At 38.6% G+C, this 27373-nt stretch overlaps 1 non-coding gene and 1 pseudogene across 2 annotated transcripts in view; both read left to right on the forward strand.

The window, feature by feature from the left end:
- The window catches only part of LOC112628422, a 38928-nt pseudogene extending 22165 nt beyond the window's left edge, over positions 1 to 16763 (forward strand). Inside the window, exons 4-5 of the transcript XR_003120423.1 lie at positions 14982 to 15765; positions 16746 to 16763. The product of XR_003120423.1 is annotated as a eukaryotic initiation factor 4A-II-like (transcript). The remainder of the gene's footprint in view (positions 1 to 14981; positions 15766 to 16745) is intronic.
- On the forward strand, positions 14812 to 14880 carry LOC112629630. Its single transcript, XR_003120716.1, has one exon. It is a non-coding gene; the product is annotated as a small nucleolar RNA SNORD2 (small nucleolar RNA).
- Positions 16764 to 27373: the final 10610 nt, after the last annotated feature.

Here is a 27373-nt window from a genome sequence, read left to right on the forward strand (position 1 = left end):
CTGGAGCCCATGAGTCAAAGAGTAATTCTGACTTTCAAGTCTTGTAATTTAAGAAACACATTTCGATAACGCTATAGCTGCCATAGGTAGTGATTCCCCTGATCAATCCTGGCAACGTAAATTGAAAACCTTCTGGAAAGAATTCACAGTTCTAGATGTCATTAAGAACATTTGTGATTCATGGGAAGAGATCAAAATAGCAGCATTAACAGGAGTTTGGGCGGAGCAGAGTGGCTCATGCTTGTAATCCCAGCATTTTGGGAGGCTGAGGATGGATGGCTTGAGTCCAGGAGTTTGAGACCAGTCTCGACAACATAGTAAAACGGTGTCTCTACTAAAAATACAAAAATTAGCTGGCTGTGGTGCTGTGCACCTGTGGTCCCAGCTACTCGTGCACCTGTAGTCCCAGCTATTTGGGGGGCTGAGGTGGTAGGATTACTTGAGCCCAGGAACTTGAGGCTGAAGTGAGCCGAGATCACACCACTGCCCTTCATATTCCTGGGTGACAAACCGAGACCTTGTCTCAAAATAAAACAAGAGTTTGGAAGACATTGGTCCCAACCCTCATGGATAACTTTGAGGGGCTCAAGACATCAGGAGAGGAAAGAACTACAGATAAAGTAGAAATAGCAAGAGAACCAGAATTATATGTGGAGCCTAAAGATGTGACTGGATTGCTACAATCTCATGAGAAAACTTGAACAGATGAGGAGTTGGTTCTTATGGCTGAGCAAATAAAGTGGTTTCTTGAAATGGAATAACTCCTGGTAAAGATGGTGTGAACACTGTTGAAATGACGACACAGGATTTAGAATATTCCACAAACCTAGTTGATAAAACAGTGGCAAGCTTTGAGAGGACTGACTCCAATTTTGAAAGTTCTACTGTGGGTAAAATGCTGCCAAATAGCACCACACACTACAGAGAAATCTTTCATGAAAGGAAAAGTCCATCAATATGACAAACTTCATTCTTCTCTCACATTAAGAAATTGGGGGCCGGGCGCGGTGGCTCAAGCCTGTAATCCCAGCACTTTGGGAGGCCGAGACGGGCGGATCACGAGGTCAGGAGATCGAGACCATCCTGGCTAACCTGATGAAACCCCGTCTCTACTAAAAAATACAAAAAACTAGTCGGGCGAGGTGGCAGGCGCCTGTAGTCCCAGCTACTCGGGAGGCTGAGGCAGGAGAATGGCGTAAACCCGGGAGGCGGAGCTTGCAGTGAGCTGAGATCCAGCCACTGCACTCCAGCCTGGGCAACAGAGCAAGACTGCGTCTCAAAAAAAAAAAAGAAAAAGAAAAAAAAAAAGAAATTGGGAAAGGCACAATGGCTCACGCCTGTAATCCTAACACTCTGGGAGGCCAAATGGGGAGGATCACTTGAGACCAGGAGTTCCAGACCAGCCTGGACAATAAAGAGACCCCCTGACTCTACAAAATATTAAAGAAATCACTCAGTCACAGTGGCACATGCCTGTAGTCCTAGTTACTCAGGAGGCTAAGGGGGGAGAATCCCTTGAGCCCAGGAGTTTGAGGTTGTAGTTAACTATGATTGTGCCACTGCACGCTAGCTTGGGTAACAGAATGAGACCCTATCTCACAAAAAAAATAAAAATAATTGTCACAACCACTGCAACCGTCAGCAACCACCACTCTGATCGGTCAGCAGCCATAAACATCAAGGTAAGATCCTCTACCAGCAAAAAGATTATGACTTGCTGAAGGCTCAGATGATAGTTAGCATTTTTAGGAATAAAGTATTTCTAATCAAGATATGTACATCGCTTTTTACATATCATGCTATTGTATCCCAAATTGGTGGGTTCTTGGTCTCACTGACTTCAAGAGTGAAGTCGCGGACCCTTGCGGCTTCTGTGTTACAGTTCTTAAAGATAGTGTGTCTGGACTTGGTTCCTTCAGACGTTCAGATGTGTCTACAGCTTCTTCCTTCTGGTGGGTTGGTGGTCTCGCTCTCAGAAATGAAGCTGCAAACCTTGGTGGTGAATATTACAGCTCTTAAGCGCAGCACCTCCATAGTTGTTCATTTTTCCCAGTGGGTTCGTGATCCAGCTGGCTTCAGGAGTGAAGCCGCAGACCTTCACGGTGAGTGTTTCAGCTCATAACTGCAGTGTGGATCCAAACAGTGAGCAGCAGCAACATTTATTACAAAGCGCAAAAGAACAACCCTCCCAAAAAGTTGAAAACAAATGGAACAGGTTGCCACTGCTGGCTCGGGCAGCCTGCTTTTATTCCCTTATCTGGCCCCACCCACATCCTGCTGATTGGTCCATTTTGCAGAGAGCTGATTGGTCTGTTTTACGGAGAGCTGATTGGTCCATTTTGACAGAATGCAGATTGGTGCGTTTACAATCCTTGAGCTAGACACAGTCACAGAGTGCTAGTTAGCTAGACACAGAGTTAGCTAGATACAGAGTACCAATTGGTGTATTTACAAACCCTGAGCTAGACACAGAGTCACAGAGTGCTAGTCTTCCAAGTCACCACTAGGTTAGCTACACAGTACCAATTGGTGTACTCACAAACCCTGAGCTAGACACAGAGTGCTGATTGGTGTATTTACAAACCCTGAGCTAGACACGGAGTGCTGATTGGTGCATTTACAATCCTTGAGTTAGACACAGAGTCACAGAGTGCTAGTCCTCCAAGTCTCCACTAGGTTAACTAGATACAGAGTGCTGATTAGTGCACATACAATCCTCCGGCTAGATATAAAAGTTCTCCAAGTCCCCATCCGGTTCAGGAGCCCAGCTGGCTTCACACAGTGGATCCTGCACTGGGGCTGCAGGCGGAGCTGCCCAGCCAGTCCCAAGCCACACCTGCACTCCTCAGCGCTTGGGCTGTCCATGGGACCAGGCGCCACGGAGCAGGGGGTGGTGCCAGTCACAGAGACTCAGGTCCCATGGGAGTCCACTGCAGGGGGAGGAGGAGCTCAGACATGGCAGGCTGCAGGTCCAGAGCCCTGCCCCGCGGGGAGGCAGCTAAGGCCCAGCAAGAATTTGAGTGCAGCACAGGGAGCGCCAGCACTGCTGGGGGACCAGTGCAACCCCCACAGCTGCTGGCCCAGGTGCTAAGACCCTCACTGCCCTGGGCCACTCCGTGTGTGGGGCCCGCAGAGCCCGTGCCCGCACCTGCCAGAACTCACACCAGCCCGTGAGCGCAGCGCGGGTTCCCGCCCTCGCCTCTCCCTCCACACCTCCCTGCAAGCAGAGGGAGGAGGCTCTGGCCTCAGCCAGCCCAGAGAGGGGCTCCCATGGTGCCCTGGCGGGCTGAAGGGCTCCACAAGCACCGCCAGAGTGGACGCTAAGGCCGGAGGCCAAGGACGTGCTGAGAGTGAGGGCTGCTAGCACATTGTCACCTCTCACTATTGCATACCTGAAAGCTCCAGAATAGTGTAAACATACTTTTATTTGTTCAGAGAAACCAAAAAAGTCATGTGACTCACTTTATTGCAATATCCGCTTTATTGTGGTGATCTGGAACCAAACCCACAATACCGCTGAGGTATGCCTGTATTGGTAGGACTTGAATCATTTTAAATATGTTGAGATTCATTTTATAGCTCACAATATAGTCAAATATGGTGAACCTTCTGAATTTTAAAAAAGTGTGTCCTCCTGTTGTTGAGTAGAGTGTCCTATAAATGTCAATTGGTTCAAGTTATCAACAGCATTGTTCAAGTTTTCATATTCATACTAACTGCTCTGAAAAATTATTGAAAAAGAGGTATTGAAATCTCTGGCTTTCGTTGTGTTTATTTCTCCTTGTGGTTCTATCAGATTTTCTTCATGCATTTTAGAGCTCTTTTGTTAAGTGCATTAACATTTAGAATTGGTTTTTTTTTTTTTCTCATGGTGAATTGAAATCTTTATCATTATGAAATTAGTTTCCTGGTCAGTTGTGGTGGCCCACACCTGTAATCCTAGCACTTTGGGAGGCGAGAGTGGGTGGAGCACTTTGAGCTCAGGAGTTTGAGATCAGCCTGGACAACATGGAGAAACCATGGAGGATCACTTGACCCGGGAAGTGGAGGTTGCAGTGAGCCAAGATCACACCACTGCACTCCAGCCTGGGTGACAGAGCGAGACCCTGTCTCAAAAAAAAAACAAAAAAAAAAGAAAGAGAGCGAGAGAGAGAAAGAAATTAGTGTCCTTATCCATGGTAAAAATCTGCCTTAAATCTTTTTTTAATATTAATCCAGTTATTCCAGGCTTATTTTGAATAGTGTTAGCATGGCATATTGCTTTTCATTCTCTTACTTTTAATCTATTTCTGTATCTAAAGTACATTTTGAGCCAGGTGTGGTAAAGTACATTTTGAGCCAGGTGTGGTAGTGCACACTTGTAGTCCCAGTACTCAGGAGACTGAAGTGGGAGGACTGTTTGAGTCCAGGAGTTCAAGGCCAGCCTGGACAACATAGTGAGAACCTGTCTTTATTTAATTAGTTAAAATTTTAAAATAATTAATTAAAAATAAAATAAAGTGCATTTTGTATAGACAGAAGATGCTTGGCTCACTTTTTTATCCAGTCTCTAACTTTTAATTGAAAGTTTAGATCATTTACATTTAATGTATTTACAGTTCTGATTAGACTTAAGCTTATCCTGCTATTTGTTTTCCATTAGTTCCATCTGTTCTCTGTTATCTTTACCCTCTTTTCAGCCTTCTTTTGGATTACTTGAATGTTTTTTATTATGTCGTTTTAATCTCCTTTTTTGGCTTGGTAGGTCTCATTGTTCTATTATTTTTCTGATTGCTTTCAGAATTACAGTATACATCTTTAATTTATCACAATCTACCTTTAATGATAGCTATTATATACCATTTCATGTATAATGTAAGAAACTTGCACTAGTATGCTTCTATTTTCTCCTTATGACCTTTGTGCTATTGTTGTCATACATTTTTCTTTTATAAATGTATAAAACCAACAATAGGTTATCATTCTTTTTATTTTTAAGATATGTAAACAATTTTTAAAATCTTACATATTTACCATGTAGTTATCATTTAAGATACTCTTCATTCCTTGATGTATATCCATATTTTTACATGGTACTATTTTCCTTCTATTTGACATTTTCTTTAACATTTCCTGTAGTGCAGGTCTGTTGGTCATGAACTCCTTCAGCTTTTGTATTTCTAAAAAAACTTTTTATTTTACCCTCTTTTTTCTTTTTTTTTAAAGGAGTCTCGCTCTGTCGCCCAGGCTGGAGTGCAGTGGTGCGATCTCGGCTCACCGCAAGCTCCGCCTCCCAGGTTCACGCCATTCTCCTGCCTCAGCCTCCCGAGTAGCTGGGACTACAGGCGCACGCTAACACGCCCAGCTACTTTTTTGTATTTTTCGTAGAGACGGGGTTTCACCGTGTTAGCCAGGATGGTCTCCATCTCCTGACCTCGTGATCCGCCTGCCTCGGCCTCCCAAAGTGCTGGGATTACAGATGTCAGCCACCAAGCCCGGCCTATTTTACCCTCATTTTAAAAGATATTTTCACTAAGATAGAATTCTAGGTTGCAGGTTTTTTATTTTAGTACTTCAAAGATGTTGCTCCACTGTCTCTGCTTTTTCCTCACTGTTTCCAATAAGAAATGTGCTATTATTTTTCTCTTTTTTCCTGTGTACAAAATTTCCCACCCCCAACTCTGGCTGCTTTTTTTTTCTTCTTCTTCTTCTTATTTTTGGGAGAATGGAGTTTCACTATGTTGCTGAGGCTGGTCTTGAACTCCTGGGCTCCAGCAGTCCTCCCACCTCAACCTCCCAAGTAGCTGGGATTACAGATGCGCACTACCAAGACTGGCCCTCTTCTGGCTGCTTTTAAGGTGTTTCTCTTATCATCGATTTTGAGTAATTTGATTATGATGTACTTTGGAATCGTTTTCCTTAGGTTTCTTGTGCTTGGACTTCATTAAGTTTCTTAGGTGAGTTTACAGTTTTTATCAAATTTAGAAAAGCATTTAGCTGTTATTGCTTCAAATATTTTTTCTGTTGAGAACTCCAATTATCCATATTACTCATATATTAGACCACTTTGAATTTGTCCTACAGCTCACTGATGCTCTTTTCTTTTATTTGGGTTTATTGTAAGTGAAATGTTTTATTGGTGCACAATGTTCCATAAAATGAAAAGTTGCTATCTTTGTTCCTGCTAGAAAAAGAAAATACCCTATCAGATTCTCTGTCAGAGCTTGCCTCCAGCTTCTGCTAAAAGTGCTTCTCAGTATTAACTGTTTTTCCCATTTTTTCCTTGTGGTAAAATACAGATACAAAATTCACCATCTCAACAATTTTCGAGTATACAGTTCAGTGGTATTAAATACATTTTCAATGTTGTGCAACCATCCATCTCCAGAACTCTTTTCATTGTGTACAACTAAAACTCTATATCCATTAAACAGTAACTCCCCATTTCCACCTTCCTCTAGCCCCTGGCAACCACCATCCTATTTTCTGTCTCTGTGATTTTGACTACTCTAAGTACTTCATATAAGTGGAATCATATAGTATTTGTCTTTGTGTGATGGGCTTATTTTGCTGAGCATAATGTTCTCAAAGTTCATCCATTTTGTAGCATATATCAGAATTCCCTTCCTTTTTAAAGCCAAATAATAATCCATTATATGTATACAGTTGTTCATCCATATCCATGGGTTCTGTATGCATGAATTCAACCAACCACAGATAAAAATATTTGAAAAAAATTGCATATGTACTTAACATGCACAGACTTTTTCCTTGTCATTATTCCCTAAACAATAGAGTATAACTATTTATATAACATTTACATTATATTAGGTATTATAAGTAATCTAGAGATGATTTAAAGTACATGGGAAGATGTGTATGAGTTATATGCAAATACTACACTATTTTACATCAGGGACTTGAACATCTGTGGATTTTGTTATCCACAGGAGGTCCTGGAACCAATCCCCCAAGTATACCAAGGGACAACCTTAGACATTTTATTTCTTCATTCATCCATCAGTGGGCACTTGGCTTGCTTCCACATTTCAGCTATTGTGAATATTGCTGCTATTAACAAGGTTATATAAACATTTCTTTGTGAATCTACTTTCAGTTATTTTAGATATATACCCAGAAGTGGAATTGCTGGATCAAATGGTAATTCTATTTTTAGTGTTTTGACAAATTGCCATGCTGTTTTCCACAGTGGCTGTACCATTTTACATACCCACTGAGATGGTACAAGGGCTCTAATTTCTCCACATTCTTGCCAATACTTGTCGTTTTGTGTTTTTTTAAATAGCCATGTAATGGGTGTGAGATAGTATTTCATCGTAATTTTGATTTGCATTTCCCCAATGATTAGTTATGTTGAGCATCTTTTCGTGTGCTTACTGGCCATCTGTATATCTTCTTTAAAGTAATATCTATTCGAGTCCTTTCCCCATTTTTTGAAGCAGGTTGTTTGGTTTTGTTTGTCTTCAGTTTGAGGAGTTCTGTATATGTTCTGAACATTAATATCTTATCAAATACATGATTTGCAAAATAGCTGTTGATTGTTGATGCACACAATTTTTCAATTATTATAAAGTCTAATAAGTCTATGTTTTCTTTTGTTGCCTGTGCTTTTTGTGTCATGTCCAATAAATCACTGCTAAATTCAATGTCATGAAGATTTTGCCCTGTCTCTTTTAAGAGTCTTATAATTGCAGGCCTCACAAATAGGTAATCCATTTTGAGTTAATTTTTGTATATAGGTTTAGATAAGGATCTGACATAGTTTGGATATTTGTCCCCTCTAAATCTCATACTAAAATGTGATCCTCGATGTTGGAGGTGAGACCTAGCGGGAGATGTTTGAGTCATGAGGGCAGATCCCTCAGGAATGTTTTTGTGCCCTCCTCATGGTAATGAGTGAGCTCTTGCTCTGTTAGTTACCATGAGATCTGATTGTTAAAAAGAGCCTGGCACTTCCTCCTCTCTCTCTTGCTCCCTCTCTTGTCATTTGACACACTAGCTCCTGTTTGCCTTCTGCCATGAGTAAAAACTTCTTAGGTCTCACCAGAAGCAGAAGCTGGTGCCATGCTTCTGTATGACCTGCAGAGCCATAAGTCAAACCTCTTTTTTTATAAATTACCCAGCCTCAGATATTCCTTTATAGCAATGCAAAACAGACTAATACAAAGTCCAACTTTATTCTACTGTATGTGACTATCCAGTTTTCCCAGCACCATTTGTTGAAAAGATAGCCTTTTCTCTACTGAGTGATCTGACACCCTTGCTGAATCTAATTTGACCATATATGCAAGGGTCTGTTTCTAGACTCTGTATTCTATTTCATTGGTCTATATGTTTGTCTTTATGCCAGACTAAACTGTTTTGATTACTGTAGCTTTGTAATAAGTTTTGAAAACAGGAAGTGAAATCAGGAGTGCTCCAGCTTTGTTCTTTTTGTTTTCAGTATTGTTTTAGCTGTTGGGGTCCGTTGAGATTCCATACAAATTTTAGGATGGGTTTTTCCTACTTCTGCAAAAACATAATTGGGATTTTAATCAAGATTGCATTTAATCTGTAGATTATTTTGAGTAGTATTGACATCTTAACAATATTAATTCTTCCAGTCATGAACACAGGATGTACTTTTATTTATTTATGTCTTTAATTTCTTTCAGCAATATTTTGTAGTTTTCATTGTACAAGTCTTTCACTTCTTTGGTTAAGTTAATTCTTAAGTATTTTATTTTTTTCAATACTATTACAAATGGAATTATTTTCTTAATTTTCTTTTTGGATTATTCAATGTTAGTGTATAGAAATGCAACTGATTTTTGGTCATTGACTTTGTATCCCATTCTTTGCTGGATTTATTAGTTCTAAAAGGTTTTTTGGTGAAATCTTTATGATTTTTTACATATAAGACCATATCATATAGAAGCAGATCATTTTACTTCTTTTCTAATTTAAATTGCCTTATTTGTTTTTCTTGCTTAATTTCTCTGGCTAGGATTTCCAGTAACTATGTTGAACAGAAATGACAAAAGGAGCATCTTCACCTTATTCCAGATCTTAGATAAAAAGCTTTTAGTCTTTCACTATTGAGTATGACATTCACTGTGAGTTTTTTACATACGGATTTTATTATGTTGAGGTAATTTCCTTCTATCCCTAGTTTTTTATGTTTTTATCATGAAAGCGTGTTGAATTTTGTCTGGTGCTTTTTCTGGACCAATTGAGATGACCATGTTGGGTTTTTCCCTTCATTCTGTTAATGTTGTGTATTATATTGATCAATTTTCATACGTTAAAGCATCTTTGCATTCTAGGAATAAATCCCACTTGGTCATGGTTTATAATCTGTTTAATATGCTGCTGAATTCATTGTCAGTTCTGGCTTGCGTTTAATTAATTTCTCTCCTCATTGTAGATTGTATTTTTCTGCTCTTTTGCATGCCTGTTAATTTTTGCTTAGATAACTAACATTGTGAATTTTATCTGGTTAGGTGCTGGATATTTTCTCAACCCCATAAAGAGCCTTCAACTTTGTTTCAGGATGCTGTTGAGGTCCTCAGAAATATTGTGATCCTTTTGGGTCTTCCTTTTAGGACTTGTTAGATAGACTAGAGCATCACACAGTCTGAGACTAATTACTTCCCACTCCTGAGGCAAAGTCTTCCTGTGTGCTCTATCAATGCCCAATGAATATTTAAGGCTGTCCAGTATAGCTATTTGGAAATGGCACTATTCCCAGCCCAATGTGAGCACTAAGTACTATTATCTCTAATCCTTTGGGTGGTTCTTTCCCCAGCCTCTGGTAGTCTTCTCACATGCATGCACTGATCAACACCCAGCTAAATACTCAAAGGATACCCTGCCCAGATCTCTGGAGTTCTGTCTCTGTGCAGCTCTCTCCTCTCAGGTCCCCTGTCCTGCTAACACTAGGAAGCACCTCGCCTTCCTCGGACTCTCAGCTCCATCTCCTCAACTCAGAGAGTCCACCAAGCTCCATCTAAGAAACTCTCAAGGCAGCAAGCTGGGGTAATAATAGGGTTTGCCCCATTTATTTCTCATGTCTCAAGAATCACTATCCTTTGGTGCCTGATTCTCTCATCATGTCATATATTTTGTCCATTCTTTGAATGATTCAGGTGGTAGGATATATCTGATCCCTGTTTTTTGATGTTCATTAGTAGTCCCTGGCTATTCTTATTTAGTGTGATTACTGATATATTTGGTTTAAAATATATTAGTAATTACTGACATATTTGGGCTTAATAATTCTTTACAATCTTTCACTTGATCTATATTCCTTTTTCTCTTTGGCTATCTACTATGAATGAATTATTTTTATTCCATTTTTGCTTGTCTGTTTTGAGATGGGATTTCACTCTGTTACCCAAGCAGGAATGCAGTGGCATGAAGATGGCTCACTGTATCCTCGAACTCCTGGACTCCAGCGATCCTCCTATTCAGCCTCCTAAGTAGCTAGAACTACAGGCGTGAACCACTACACCCAGCTAATTTTTATTTAATTTTTTGTAGAGACAGGACCTTACTATGTTGCCCAAGCTGGTCTGGAACTCCTGGCCTCAAGCAGTCCTCCTGTCTTGGCCTCCCAAGGTGCTGGAGTTATAGGTGTGAGCCAATGCACCTGGCATTATTTTTCCATTTTTTTATCCTGTGAGCTTGAAAGTTATGCAATCTTGTATTATTCTTTTAATAGTTGCCTTAGAGATTAATTATAACATGCTTCTGGACTTACTAAGTCTAATAATAAATGGTACTTTTATGAGAATGCAAAAATCTTACAACATTTTTACTCCATCTATTCTCTCACAAATTATAGGCCAAGTTGCCACACATTTTCATTCTATTCATATTTTTAACCCAACAAGATGTCATTGTCCTATGCTATGAATATTCATTTTTTTTTATTTATTTATTTTTGAGACAGAGTCTCACTCTTGTTACCCAGACTGGAATGCAATGGTGCAATCTCAGCTCACTGCAACCTCCACCACCTGGGTTCAAGTGATTCTCCTGCCTCAGCCTCCCAAGTAGCTGGGATTACAGTCATGTGCCACCAAGCCTGGCTAGTTTTGTATTTTTGGTAGAGATTGGATTTTACCATGTTGGTCAGGCTGATCTCGAACTCCTGACCTCAGGTAATCCTCCTGCCTCAGCCTCCCAAATTGCTGGAATTACAGGAGTGAGCCACCACACCCGGTTGAATATTCATTTAGATTTCCCAATCTATTGACTCTTTTAATTGCACTTCATGCTTTCCTGCATCTCTAACCTTTTGCCTGGGTTCATCCTTTGACCTGAAGATACCTTTTAGTATTTTCTTTTTTGCAAAACCCAATTGTATTGGTTCTGGAAGTATTCTCTTTAATGTAGTTCTTCTCATGCCAAACATCTATCTGAAGATATCTTTATCTTTAGTTTGAAGGATATTTTCTTTTCATAGAAAATCCCAGTTTAGCAGCTATTTTTCTTGCAGCACTCTAAAAACGTGGTTCTAATGCTGCTGACTTCCTTTATTTCTGTTGAAAATCAGCTACAAGCATAAGGGAAAGGGGTAGGAGTGCAGGACCCACCAAAGGTAGGCTCTGGGACCTCTCTTGCTTGGAGTGGGGACTCGTGGCCTTGGTATAAGGGCAACCCAGAGGCATTCCAGCCTTGCTGAGTTGGGGAAGTAAAGTGCGCCTTTGAATCATCACACTTCCTAAAACTGGATTAAGGCAACCATAGAGTTCTGGTGCCCCCTGGTGCCTGACAGAGCCAATTTATCTCACACCTGGAGGGAGGCCTCCTACATCTTGATGTATTTCTACAATACGCCAATGGATGCCCTATCACACAATAGGCACACAAGGAGACAAGACGGACTGTTTGGGCAAACAAAACAGAATGGTCCACAGTCACCCAGATAACGAAATTATGATACACAGATCTCAAAATAAATATGCATTCTTTGTTTATGGAGGAAAAAGACAAGATTTGAGAATTTTGGCAGAGATCTGAAAACTGTTAAAAAGAAAAAAAAAAAAAGAAGAAGAAGAAAGAAAAACGAAAGTTACATCCAGTGCCTCTTAAGACCTGGGCAGACTCTCTCGGTCTCCTTGTTCTGGAGCCGTTGGCTGTGTGTTGGCCGCCTCAGGGCTCCATAGCAAAATTCCACAGGCTGGGTGGCTTACATAACAGATTTATTTTGCACAGTTCTGGAGGCTGACAAGCCCAAAGTCAAAGTGTCGGCAGATTTATTTCCTGGTGAGGGCCTTCTTGGGGGTTTGCAGATGGCCAGCTTCTTGCTGTGTCTGCACATGGTGGAGAGCCAGGGCTCTGGTCTTAGAAGGGGTCTAATCCTTCCTATTATGGCGGCTCCACTCTCATGACCTCATCTCAGCCTAATTTTCTCCCATGGAGGGTTAGGGCTTCAACACGTGAATGTCGGAGGAACACAAACATTCGGTCCATAGCAGCCATCTGTTTGGCTTCCACCACCCCGGTGGTCACCCGTTCTGTGTGGGCAATGCCTGACTCCGCAGGGAGTGGGCAGCACATTTCACCCCAAGCCTGCGGTGAATGCCGCTTGTCTCCTACCTCGGTCCTTCCCTGTTGCCAACAAGGCAAGAAACGCCCCAGGACTCACTCAGCACCCACGCCTGTGCCACCCAGTAACGTGAGGTATTCATGCTCCACGGGGTGAACCCCTGATAAATGGGATTTGGCACTGACTGGTAAATAAATTATTCCCCATTCCTCCTCCTGAACAGAATGTGCTGAGAGTCTGTCATTTTACGGCTTTTTTTTTTTTTTTTTTTTTTTTCCCCGACAGGGTCTCCCTCTCGCCCAGGCTGGAGTGCAATGGCGCGATCTCGGGTCAATGCAACCTCGAACTCCCGGGTTCGAGTGATTCTTCTGCCTCACCTCCTGAGTAGCTGGGATTACAGGCACCCGCCACTACGTCCAGCTGACTTTTGTATTTTCTTCAGTAGAGATGGGGTTTCACCATATTGGTCAAGCTGGTCTCGAACTCCTGACCTCAGGTGATCCGCCCGCCTCGGCCTCTCAAAGTACTGGGATTACAGGCCTAAGCCACCACACCCGGCCGTTTTACAGCCTCTTAGAAGGTATATCTCTGAGAAGCCGTCATCAGTCGCACTTGTCTGCAGCCCTGTCTCTGCCATATCTGTGTCCCTTCCCTTCTTCCTCACTGCGCCCCCTGGATTTCACTCTCTAATAAAACAGGAGCGTTGTCCTTGCCTGGCACTCTGCCTTCCAGGGGGATCTGTTACCTGGGGAGGCCATGAGGATGCACCACAGCTGGAGGGCTTCACACAGCAGGAATTCATTGTCCCACCGTTCTGGAAGCCGAAGTGCAAAATCAAGTAATCAGCCAGGCTGTGCTCCCTCTGCAGCCTCTAAGGAGAATTCTTCCTGCCTGTTCCAGCTTCTGGCGGCTCCCAACATTCTTCAGCTTCTGGCGGCCCCCAGCATTCCTCAGCTTCTGGCCGCATCCCTCCCATCTCTGCCTCCATCTTCACACGGCGTTCTCACCTGCATGTTTTCCTGTCGTCTTCCCTGTATGTCTGTCCATCTATGTCCACATTTCCCCTTTTTATAAGGAAGGACCCCAGTCATATGGAATTATGGTCCATCTTAATAACTTCATGTTGACGGAATACCCCTGTAAAGACCCAATTTCCAAATAAGGTCACATTCTGAGGCACTGGGGGTTGGGGCTTTGCCATATCTTTTTGTAGAGCACAAAATTCAATGGAATCCAATCACTAGGGAACCCTGGCTAAGATGAAAATCAAGTAAAAATCCTATAACTAAATAATAATAAAATAACTGAAATTACACACTTAATTGATTAGCTTAATAGCTAGTTAGACTGGGCTAAAGATAGGCTGGGTGACAGAATCTGGAATAAAAGAATAGAGAATTTGGGGGCATAATGAGGACAAAAAAAGAATAAGGGAAAATCAGAAAAGCTGCTAAAAGAAAGAGAAGATAAAGAAAGACTGAGGCATATGTTGACCTTCTTCATATATGTAAAGAAAACACATGGGTAAGGGGGCAAAACAATAACTGAACAATACATGTTAATGGAATCAAATTATCATGGAAGAGATAACACCCTAGAATTTACTCAAAGTGTTGAAAGAGATCAAGCACAGATTTAAGAAACTTTGAAAACCCAAGCAGAAAAAGTACAAGAAATGCATACCTGGATATAGCATGGTAGAACTACAGAAAATGAAAGAAAAAGAGAAAATATCAAAAGCAGACTATAAAAGACATATTACTTTCCAAAAAAGCATCATTCAGCCTCTCAGTACCTCCCACACTGAATTGGCAGTTTCTTCTGAGAGGAGAAGCAACCCAAAATGGTTTGTCACTTCTGCCAAATTTGGGGCCAGTATTTCTTCACTATTTTATTATGTCCTAATACCTTCAAGTAGATTTTTTATTTAACTTTTCTGGCTGTCTTCAAAAGAGGAGATAAATTACCTAGATTTCAGGTTTACCAGAAGCCTAGGTTCAAATTAATTTTAATGCTTAAAATACCTAAATGATGGCATCCCCTATAAAAGTGTTCTAGGCCAAAATGATTTTACAAATTAGTTTTAGCTTACATTCCAATAAGGATAATTTTTATGTTAGTCAAAGTATTCCACGCCATAGAAAAAAAAAATTAGAAATTTCCTCAATTCATGATGCTAACACACCTTAGTATCAAAACTTTCTTATTTCAAAAAAGAACAGTTTTCATTTCTTATGATAGATGGAAAAAACAAATGTATATTAAAATCATACACTGTGTGAAACGATGGCAATCATCTTTTGGGACTGACCTGAAATGAAGAGAATACTCATTGCTGATCTCTTGATTATTTGGGCATGATGCATGTTCCAAATGAAATACATGGTGTGAAGTAGAAGTGACAATTTGATGTGGGATCGGTAAATAGGTATCCTACTTTTTTCAGGGTATGATGTGATTGCTCAAGCTCAGTCAGGTACTGGCAAGACAGCCACATTTGCTATTTCCATCCTGCAACAGTTGGAGATTGAGTTCAAGGAGACCCAAGCATCAGTATTGGCCCCCACCAGAGAGCTGGCTCAACAGATCCAAAAGGTAATTCTGGCACTTGGAGACTATATGGGAGCAACTTGTCATGCCTGCATTGGTGGAACAAATGTTCGAAATGAAATGCAAAAACTGCAGGCTGAAGCACCACATATTGTTGGTACACCAGGAGAGTGTTTGATATGTTAAACAGAAGACATCTTTCTCCAAAATTGATCAAAATGTTTGTTTTGGATGAAGCAGATGAAATGTTGAGCCATGGGTTTAAGGATCAAATCTATGAGATTTTCCAAAAACTAAACACAAGTATTCAGGTTGTGTTGCTTTCTGCCACAATGCCCAACGGATGTGTTGGAAGTGACCAAAAAATTTATGAGAGATCCAGTTTGAATTCTGGTGAAAAAGGAAGAATTGACCCTTGAAGGAATCAGTTTTATATTAATGTTGAGAGAGAGGAATGGAAGTTGGATACACTTTGTGACTTGTACAAGACACTGACCATTATGCAGGCTGTTATTTTTCTCAATACGAGGCGCAAGGTGGACTGGCTGACTGAGAAAATGCATGCCAGAGACTTCACAGTTTCTGCTCTGCATGGTGACGTGAACCAGAAGGAGAGAGATGTTATCATGAGGAAATTCCAGTCAGGGTCAAGTCATGTTCTGATCACTACTGACTTGTTGGTTCGTGGGAATGATGTGCAACAAGTGTCTTTGGTTATAAATTATGATCTACCTACCAATCATGAAAACTATTTTCACAGGGGTCAATAGCAGCAGTCAATGACGAGATGGCACTCAGAAATGGCACTGACGTAAGTTAGGACGTGGAATCATAAGTGAAACAGCACACTGTTTGAATGAAGAGCGAGTCGACTTGGCAGAGGGGGTCGATTTGGGAGGAAAGGTGTGGCTATAAACTTTGTTACTGAAGAAGACAAGAGGATTCTTCATGACATTGAGACTTTCTACAATACTACAGTGGAGGGGATGCCCATGAATGTGGCTGACCTTATTTAATTCCTGGGATGAGAGTTTTGGATGCAGTGCTCGCTGTTGCTTAATAGGCAATCACAACGTGCATTGTGCTTCTTTCTTCGGGAATATTTGAATCTTGTCTCAATGCTCATAACGGATCAGAAATACAGATTTTGATAGCAAAGCAACATTAGTCGCGAGCTCTTGTGAGGAAAGTCATTGCCTTTATCCTCTTTAGAGTTAGACTGTTGGAGTGGGTATAAAAATGGGGTCTGTAAAATCTTTCTTTCTTAGAAATTTATTTCCTAGTTCTGTAGAAATGGTTGTATTAGATGTTCTCTATCATTTAATAATATACTTGTGGACTAAAAGATATAAGTGCTGTATAAAATCAGCCAATTATATTAAACTAGCATACATATCTGCCTTTGTTGTGTTTGTCATTAGCCTGAGTAGAAAGGCCTTTAAAACTTTTTTAGAATGCATTTTATTTGGTATTGTATTTATTCAATAAAGTACTTAATTAGTGAAAAAAAACTCATACACTTTGGTCAAGTAGGTTTTATTCTAGGAAAAGAAAGATATGTCAATATAAGACACAGCTGCACAGAGACTACACAGCTGTGTTCTCACTAGTGACAGAACCACTGCACACCACCAGCAAGCACCCTTCTACCTCCCTGTAGGGGAAGGTCTTTCCATAGTGAAAATAGTCTGTAAAGTCTGCAAGAGGTGACTCCATCAAATATGCAGACATCAATGAAAGGCAACAAGAAACATGTAAAACCAAGGAGATATATCAGCCACAAAAGAACACAATAATCTCCCAAAATTGACCAGAAAGAAATGAAAAAAAGCCACTGCACTCCAGCCTGGGGGACACAGCAAGACTCCATCTCAAAAAAAAAAAAAAAAAAAGGAAATGAAAAAAAAAACCTAACAAATAATTCAAAATTCAAAATAATTTAGGAAGCTCAGCAAACTTCAAAAAAATACAGAGAAGTAATTCAGTGAAATCAGAAGAACAATAAGCGACCAAAATGAGAAATGTAACGAAAGATTGAAATTTAAAAAAAAAAAAAAAAAGCAAACAGAAATTCTGGCACAGAAGAATACAATGAATGAAATTTTAAAATGTAATAGAAAGCATCAGTGACAGAATGATCAAGCAGAAGAAAGAATCTGTGAACTTGAAGACAGATTATTTGAAAACACACAGAGGAGAAAAAAGAGTGAAAAAGAATGATGAAAACTTATGGGACTTTGGGGAGAGTATCAAAAGAGCAAATGTTCATGTTATAGAAGTTCGAGAAGAAGAAGAGAGAAACAAAGGAGAAGGAAACTTATTTAAAGGAATAATAGCAGAAAACCTTCCAAACCTGGGGAGCAATATAAATATCCAGGTACAGGAAGGTTAAAGATCTCCAATCTGATTCAATCAAAACAAGACTACCCTGAGACATAATCAATTTGTCAAAAACCAAAGACAAAGAGAGGATCCTGAAAGCTGCAAGAGAAAAGAAACAAATCACATGTAAAGAAGCTCCAGTAAGGCTAACAGTGGATTTCTCAGCAGAAACCTTACAGACCAGGAGACAGTGGGATGATATTCAAAGTGCTGAAGGGGGAAAAAAAAACTTCCAACCAAAAATACTTTACCCAGAGAAGCTATTCTTCAGAAACAAAAGAGAGATAAAGACTTTCCCATGCAAATTAAAGTTGAGGGAGTTTATCACCACCAGACCTATCTTACAAGAAATGCTAAAGGGAGTTCTTCAAGCTGAACAAAAGTATGCTAATTAGTAACATAAAAACATACAAAAGCAAAAACCTCACTGGTAAAAGTATGTAGTACACAGTCAAATTCAGAATACTCTAATATTGTAATGGTGATGTGTAAATTACTTATTTTGTAAGTATAAAGGTTAAAAGACAAAATTGTTTTGAAATTTAGTTATATTAATGTGAAAAGGATATACAATATTAAAAGATGCAAATTGTGACATCAATAACATCAAATGTGGGGAGGTGAAGTCTAGAGTTGTTGTATGCAAAGTTAAGTTGTTATTAGCTTAAAACAGCCTATTATAAGATGTTTTATACAAAGCGAAAACCTGTAGTAGTTACACAAAAAAGAAAGAGAAAGAAATCAAAGCCTACCTCTACAGAAAATCATCAAATCACAAAGGAGGACAGCAAGAGAGGAAGAAACAAACAAAAACTCCACAGAACAACCATAAATCAGTTAACAAAATGGCAGTAGTAAATCTTTACCTATCAATAATTACCTTGAGTGGAAATAGATTAAAATATCCAATCAAAAAACAGAATGTTCTATGGGTTTTTTTTAAAGACCCAACTATATGCTGCCTACAAGAGATTCACTTAACCTAAAAAGACACACAGATTGAAAGTGAGAGAATGGAAAAAGATATTCATGCAAATGAAAACCAAAAGAGAGCAGGATAGCTATACTTATAACAGATAAAATAGAATTTAAGCCAAAAAACTATAAATTGAGACAAAGAGGGTCATTATGTAATGATATAAAGGGATTGATACATCAAGGAGATATAACAATTATAAATACATAGGTACCCAACATCAGACCACTTTAATATATAAAGCAAATATTAATAGATCTGAAGAGAGAGATAGATGGCAGTATGATAATAGTAGGGAATTTCAATACTACACTCTCAACAATTGACAAATCATCCAGACGGAAAATCAATAAGGAAACATTGGCTTGAACTATACTTTAGATCAAATGAACCTGATAGACACATATTTTAGGTTGGTGCAAAAGTAACTGCATTAATGGGAAAAACCACAATTACTTTTGCACCAACCTAAATAGAACATTTCATTCAACAGCAGCAGAATACCCATTCTTCTCAAGAGCGTACACATGGAAAATTCTCTAGGATACACCATATGTTAGTCCACAAAACAAATCTTAACAAATTTATGAAGATTGAAACCATTTCAGACCCAATGGTGTAAAACTAGAAATTAATAATAGAAGAAATTTTAGGAAATTCACAAAGATGTGGAAATGAAACAACATGCTCCTAAACAAGGAGTCAAAGAAGAAATTAAAAGGATAATTGTTTTAATATCTTAAGATAAAAGAAAATGGAAGTTCAACATACCAAAAGTAATCCTAAGAGCAACAAATGCCTACATCAAAAAAGAAAAAGGGCCGGGCGCGGTGGCTCAAGCCTGTAATCCCAGCACTTTGGGAGGCCAAGACGGGTGGATCACGAGGTCAGGAGATCAAGACCATCCTGGCGAACACGGTGAAACCCCGTCTCTACTAAAAAATACAAAAAACTAGCCGGGCGAGATGGCGGGCGCCTGTAGTCCCAGCTACTCGGGAGGCTGAGGCAGGAGAATGGCGTGAACCCAGGAGGCGGAGCTTGCAGTGAGCTGAGATCTGGCCACTGCACTCCAGCCTGGGCGGCAGAGCGAGACTCCGTCTCAAAAAAAAAAAAAAAAAAAAAAAAGAAAAAGAAAGATTCCAAATAAACAACCTCACATTACATGTCAAAGGACTAGAAAAAGAACAAACTATGCCCAAAGACAATAGAAGAAAGGAAATTAAGGTAAAGATCAGAGCTGAAATAAGTGAAACAAACACTAGAAGAACAATAGAAAGATCAACAAAACAAAGATTTGTTTTTTGAAAAGAGGAATAAAATTGACAAAACTTTAGCTACAGTAAGAAAAAAGAGAAGACTAAAATAAATAAAATAACAAATGAAAGAGGATACATTACAACTGGATCACACAAATATGAAGGATTAAAAGAGACTATTATGGGCAGGGCACAGTGGCTCACATCTGTAATCCCAGCACTTTGGGAGGCCAAGGCAGGTGGATCACGAGGTCAGGAGATCGAGACTATCCTGGCTAACACTGTGAAACTCCATCTGTACTAAAAATACAAAAACAAAATTAGCCAGGCGTGGTGGTGGGCACTTGTAGTCCCAGCTACTTGGGAGGCTGAGGCGGGTGAATGGCATGAGCCTGGGAGGCAGAGTTTGCAGTGAGCTGAGATCACATCACTGCACTCCAGCTGGGCAACACAGAAAGACTCCATCTAAAAAAGAGAGAGAGAGACTATTATGAACATTTGTAGGCCAACAAATTGGATAACCTAGAAGAAATGAATTTCCAGACACATTCAATGTGCCAAGACTAAATCATGAATAAATTAAAAATCTGAACAGATTACTAATGAGTAAGGAGATTGAATCAGTAATAAAAAGTCTCACGTTTGAGACTTTTCCACTGAGACCTGATGGTTTCAATGCTGAATTCTATCAAACATTTAAAGAACACTAATACTAATTATCTTCAAACAATTCCAAAATATTGAAAAGGAGGGAATACTTCCAAACTCATTTTATAAGGCCAGCATTACCTGGATACCAAAGCCAAGTAGGACACTACAGAAAAGAAAATTACAGGCCAACACCCCTGATGAATATAGATGCAAAAATCCTTAATAAAATACTGGCAAACAGAATTCAACAACACTTTGAAAGGATCGTTCACCATGATCAACTGGGATTTATCCCTGGGATGCAAGTATGGTTCAACATATACAAATCAATAAGTGTGATACATCATATTAACAGAATGAAGGACAAAGCCATATGATCATCTCAATAGATGTAGAAAATACATTTGACAAAATTCAACATCTTTTCATCCTAAAAATTCTCAACGAATTAGACGTAAAAGAAACTTACCTTAACACAATAAAGCCCATATACCCAAACCCATAGCTAACATCATTCTCAGTAAATCTTTTCCTCTATGATCAGGAATAAGACAAGGATGCACACTCTCACCAGTTCTATTCAACAGAGTACTGGAAGTCCTAGCCAGAGCAATTATGCAAGAGAAAGATGTAAAAAGCCATTCAAATCAGAAAGGAAAAAGTTAAATTGTCTGTTTGCAGACTACATGATCCTCTATGTAGAAAATCCTAAAGATTCCACCAAAAAACTCTTAGAATAAATAAATTCTGTAAAATTGCAGCATACAAAGTAAACATACAAAAATAAGTAGTGTTTCTAAACACTAACAAAAGCTACCTGAAAAAGAAATCAAGAAAACAACCCCACTTACGATTGCTATTAAAAGAAAAATCCTTAGAAATAAATTTAACCCAGGGGGATAAAAGATCTGTAATCTAAAAATTAAAACATTGATAAAAAATTAAAGACAGAAACAAATGGAAAGATATTTATGTTTACGGATTTAAATAATTAATATTGTTGGGCTGGGCATGGTGGCTCACGCCTGTAATCCCAGCACTTTGGGATGCCAAGGCAGGTAGATCACAAGGTCAGGAGATCGAGACCGTCCTGGCTAACATGGTGAAACCCCATCTCTACTAAAATTACCAAAAAAATTAGGTGGGCATGGTGGCGGGCGCCTGTAGTCCCAGCTACTCCAGAGGCTGAGGCAGGAGAATGGTGTGAACCCAGGAGGTGGAGCTTGCAGTGAGCCAAGATCGCGCCCCTGCACTGCAGCCTGGGCAACAGAGTGAGACTCCATCTCAAAAAAAAAAAAAAAAAAAAAAAATTTAATATTGTTAAAATAAGTGATCTACAGATTCATTGCAATTCTTATCAAAATTTCAATGAACTTTTTCACAGAAATAGAAAAAAATCCTAAAATGCACATAGAACCACAAAAATCACTGAATAGCCAAAGCAGTCTTGAACAAAAACAACAAAGTTAGAGGCATCATACTATCTAATTTCAAAATCTACTAAAAAGTTATAGTATGGTAAACCCAGGGGATTTTTTAAAATTAAAAAAATTAATTTTGTTTTAAATTTTTTAAAAATTATAGTAATCAAAACAGCATTTTGACAAAGATTCCAGTAAAACACAATAAAGAAAGGACAGTCTCCTCAATAAATGGTGCTGGGAAAACTAGATATTGATATGCAGAAGAATGAAATTAGACCCTTGCCTCACACCATATACAAAAAATGAATTCAAGGTGGATTCTTAAAGACATAAACATAAGACTTACAACTGTAAAACTACTATAAGAAAACATAGGGGGAAGCTACATAATATTGGTCTGGGCAATGATTTTTTTGGGTATGACCCCAAAAGCACAGGCAACTGTAGCAAAAATAAACAAGTGGGACTATATCAAACTATAAAGCTTCTGCACACCAAAAAAAGAAAGCAACCAACAGAATTGGGAACCCAGAATATCTGAGACAGGTATTTAATAATTATAATTTAGAAAGTTTATTTTGCCAAGGTTGAGGACATGAGCCCATAAGACAGCCTTGGGAGGTCCTGAGTATATGTGCCCAAGGTGGTCAGGGCACAGCTAGGTTTTATACATTTTAGTGTACATTGGTTCCATTCAGAAAGGTGGGACAACTCGTAGCAGGGAAGAGGCTTCCAGGTCACAGGTAGGTGAGAGACAAATGGTTGCATTCTTTTGAGTTTCTGATTAGCCTTTCCAAAGGAGGCAATCAGATATGCATTTATCTCAGTGAGCAGAGGGATGACTTTGAATAGAATGGGAAGCAGGTTTGCCCTAAGCAGTTCCCAGCTTGACTTTACCTTTCAGCTTAGTGATTTGGGTGCCCCAAGATTTATTTTTCTTTCACATTTCCCTGCTTTTCTTTTTAAAATCTTTTGGAGAAAGCATTTTAGAAAAAAATGAGTCTCTGGTCTCAGGTTTCATCTGATCTCTCATGGCTAGGATGGTTTATTCCTAAATGGGTAGGTTCCAAGTTATTAGGAAAGCTCATTTTTAGCAGGTTGTAAAGTCTCATGTCATATGAAGAGAAAATAGGGGGAGGAAGGAAGAAAAACAACAATAAACAAAAGAACAATCCTGGAAAATCAATATAGGTCATATTACTGTAAAGTCCATACATCAATAGACAGGTATAAAAGTGGCTTATGTATGTAAAATGTTGCTGTTATTTTCTTCCAGAGATTAAGTTGTCTAGTGTCAGTTTTGTAAGGCTTTAAGAAAGCACAGCTTAGTTTTCAGTGATTTCAAATTAAGAAAAGTGGGGGAAATAAGGAAAAGAAAGAAGAAAAAAATTGAAAACATTATCTTGGAGACTTGTAGCCAGGAAAAATTAGAATTCAATCCAGACTGTAGAAAAATAATAAAAATTGAAAAACATTAGGCAAGACTAGACTCTAACAACAGGTGTACCATAGTTTTTGAAACATAATTTTTCTCTCTGCAGTTTCCCATTTTTACAAAGACAAATCATGTTATGATTGATTTGCTTTGTTATACTTGGCCAGATTATTTGTACAAAGTACAGCAAGAATAATGATTTTTCACATAGGCATTTTAAATTGGCTTTGATGGAACTTTGTTCCATAGAAGGAATCTCAGATTAGACTTTTTTAAAGCCAAGCCCAACCACATATTTGTATCATCAAATACCTATGAGTTGGGTGAATTCCTCTCCTCTTGAGATCCCAAGATAACCTGGGGCTCCTGGGCCTGTCAGAAAGTGACATTCTTTACTTGCCACAGGTCAGGAACCCTGTACAGGGACTGTGTAGGTATGAGACCAGTTTTTCCAAAGGGCTTTTATTGGCTCTATAAGTCAAGTTTGATTCCTTAGAGGAAAGCACACCATTCCAGTCAAAGGCTTGGTAAAATAACCAGTTTATCCAGTTGTGTCCTATTACAAATGAAAACAGATTCACACTGCACTTTTGCAAATAACTATATAGCCATAAGTTAAGAATACTCACAGTTTCCAAATTCTGGAGAATCAGGTAGAGAGAAACAAATATGCTTCAAATTTTGTTCATAGAGTATATTTAAGTGTTAAAAGCTATTAATAGCTCAAAAGAAAAGTTTCCTTGACTCTGAAAAACGAAACAAAGGATCAGCAACATTTTAAGCAAAAAGTCAAAAAGACTACTTCAGTTTTCTACTAGTTCAGTCCATGCAGTTCTGCTTGATATTCATGAACATTTCAGCTTTCCAGGAGTCGTGAAAGGTTTTTCTCTATTCTAATGTCACCATCTCCAAAGTTTTCAGAAACCTGCATTCAAAAGTGCCTGTTAGAATTTTATAGCTGATTATAAAACCACTTTCTAAAGAGGACCAAAACAAGACAATTGTCCATGGATGACAAAAGGTTTTAGGGCACCCATAGTCAAAGACACAATTGACATGGAAGTTTGTTACCTCTGTGGCATACAATAATTTCACACAGCAATTATAGTTATTACTGATAATGTATACTGAGTCATATCAGAATTACAGGAGTTTCTCATAATTTTGGAACACATACCAATAACATATTCATAAAAATATAACCCAAAGAAAACCAAACACCATTTCATATTTGACAATGCTTCCTGTATACATTTTATACCAAACAAGGCAAATATGCCATTTTGGACTTTAGGGAATCTAATATCTTAAAGGATTAATTAGGTCAGAAAGAGATATAATTTATAATTTTATTTTGGAAAGTTTGTCAAATATCAAAGGTTTAAAACACTTGATATCACAAAATAGGATCACAGGTCATTGTAAAATAAGTGATTCATTTAGAGTGATAACTTAAGGATTTCAAAAAAGAAAAAAGCAAAAATCTTCATTCTTTGAGACAGGAGACTTAATTTTCCAAGCAATAAGCCCTAATAAAATCAGCATGAAGCCAATTAAATTTGTTTTTTAAAATTTTATAAGCAATCTATAAAATGTTCGTCTTGACCCTAAGGTATAACTTCATAAGCCATTTATAACTTTTATTAAGGAGTTGGTTAATGCTTCAAGGAAAACTTGTTAATCTGACATGGGGGCCCATTTGCTGGTCTTGCATCAGTGGGTCTTTGACATTAATGGTTAAATTCAGTTCAGAAAAACTGAACTTATTTTATCTCTCAAAATCAGCCCTTACAATCTCACACACCCACCTCTTCTGCAATAGTCCCTGGGCCTTGAGGAGTTGAATAGCTTTAATTTCTGCCCCTGTGTCTCAGGAACACAGTTAATTTTGATTGGCACCCCCCACCAGGCCTGAAGATGAGGCTTTAATTGCTGTCAGCATTTAAGATTTAGCAGGACTTGGTGTCCTTTTTGGGCCAAGAAGTCAAAGCCCCATAACTCAATGTCACAAGGACTTTAAAAGCACATACATAAAGATACACAGATGTAATAACCATAATTTTTTAAAAAAAATTAATCTCAGTTTTTTTCTAAGCAAATCAAAACTTAATAATAATGGCATAGGAATTATTTTGATAAAATGTAAAAATCTGTTAGGCCAGTTACCAAGAGGCAAAAGAAAGACCTTCTGCAGTGCACAGAATATATGTTGGAAGAAAACATTTTCTTTAGACCCTTAAGAAAACATTATTAGCATCAGGCCACAACAAACAGAACCCAATGCAAAAAAAAACTTACACGAGCTGAAAAATGAGTTGAAGGACAGTGTTATTTTGCACCTTTTAAAAGGGGAGAGGAAACCAAAAATGATGAGATGCAATAAAAATTGAACTTTGAATTAAAATTTTTAAAAAGTAAAATATCGGTTGGGCGCAGTGGCTCATGCCTATAATCCCAACACTTTGGGAGGCTAAAGTGGGCAGATCACTTGAGGTCAGAACTTCAATACCAGCCTGACCAGTATGGTGAAACCCCATCTCTACTAAAAATGCAAAAAAATTAGCTGGGCATTGTGGCATGTATCTGTAATCCCAGCTACTCAGGAGGCTGAGGCAAGAGAATTGCTTGAACTGGGAGGCAGAGGTTGCAGTGAGCTGAGATTGTGCACCTGTACTCCAGCCTGGGCAACAGAGAAAGACTCCATCTCAAAAAATAAATAAATAAATAAAATACCTTATAATTTATTAAGAGTAAATCAACCCCTTAAGAAAATTTCATTGTTCTAACCAATTATTTAATGTATAAGTGATTTTCTTTACATTAAACCCAATCTCTAGAAAGGTCATTATAATTTCCCTTTAGTTGTAGACAAGTTGATCATATAAAACTTTCTGGGTTCTTTTTTTGTTTTCTTTTAAAGCTTTTTTGGTATATTTATTAGTTCATTGAATTAATTCTTTTTTATTTTTAAGTTATGAGATACAGGTGCAGAATGTGCAGGTTTGTCACATAGTATACATGTGTCATGGTGGTTTGCTGCACCTATCAATGCATCATCTAGGTTTTAAGCCCTGTGTGCATTAGGTATTTGTCCTAATGCTCTCCCTCCCCTTGCTCCCCAGCCCCTGACAGGCCCTGGTGTGTGATGTTTCCCTCCCTGTGTCCATGAGCTCTCATTGTTCAATTCCCACTTATGAGCGAGAACATGGGGTGTTTGGTTTTTTGTTCCTGTGTTAGTTTGCTAACTAACAGCTTCCATCTTTATCCATGATCCTGTAATGGGCATGAACTCATTCAAGGGTTTTTTTAAAAATAAATCCACTTATTGTGACTTAGACCATTCATGACATGTTTGGACTTTCTGATTTATCCTGAACACCCTCTTTCTTAAACAACCAGTCATTTTATTCTAGGACAAAATTTACCATACAAGATTCTTTCTCATTTAAAATTATTTCTCTTTAAGCTTTCTTACCAAAAAAAAACCTCTTTATTTCTATAACTTTCTTCACATCTCTCTTATTTCCTGATTCCTTTTACCTTGTTTTATACATAACCTCTAAATAAGCTTTGAATCAGACAAAAACAATTCACCTTTTTAAAAGGACTTTTTTTTAGAAAGCATGTTTTCCTACAATATATTTTTATGGAAAATACCCAAATAACGAAATATCTAATGTTTAATTTAACTTTAGATTCTAAATTATGACAAGTTTGCCTACAAGTATTTATCCCATTAAATTTACCTAATTATTTTAATCATTTATCTAGATTATTTGTGAAAACTGTGATAGTCATCATTTAAACTTGTGAAACCACTATAACTGAGACAGTGAAAAAGATCTGACCCAACTGACTCCATCTTGCTTTGAACCTCCAAGCTATCCTTATTTATTCCTGGGCATAGGCCAAACTAACTTTGGGAGGAACTTAGTTTATAGTTTAGGTTTGAGACAAAGACAATAACTGTCCTTTCCCAAAATAAATCTCCTTTCTGCCTGTGGACTAGGCTGCTAAAGCCACAAGATTAAAAGTTATGGTAATTTTACTAAATAATTAAAGATGACTGTTTTCACTAAACCAGTAACAATTACACAAGCAAAGATCATTCAGTTTGGGGCTGGGTTTATAGTTTTGTAATCCTGATGCCAAATTTTGACACCT

Source organism: Theropithecus gelada, chromosome 7b, assembly GCF_003255815.1.
Source record: "Theropithecus gelada isolate Dixy chromosome 7b, Tgel_1.0, whole genome shotgun sequence".
NCBI classification, from domain to species: domain Eukaryota; kingdom Metazoa; phylum Chordata; class Mammalia; order Primates; family Cercopithecidae; genus Theropithecus; species Theropithecus gelada.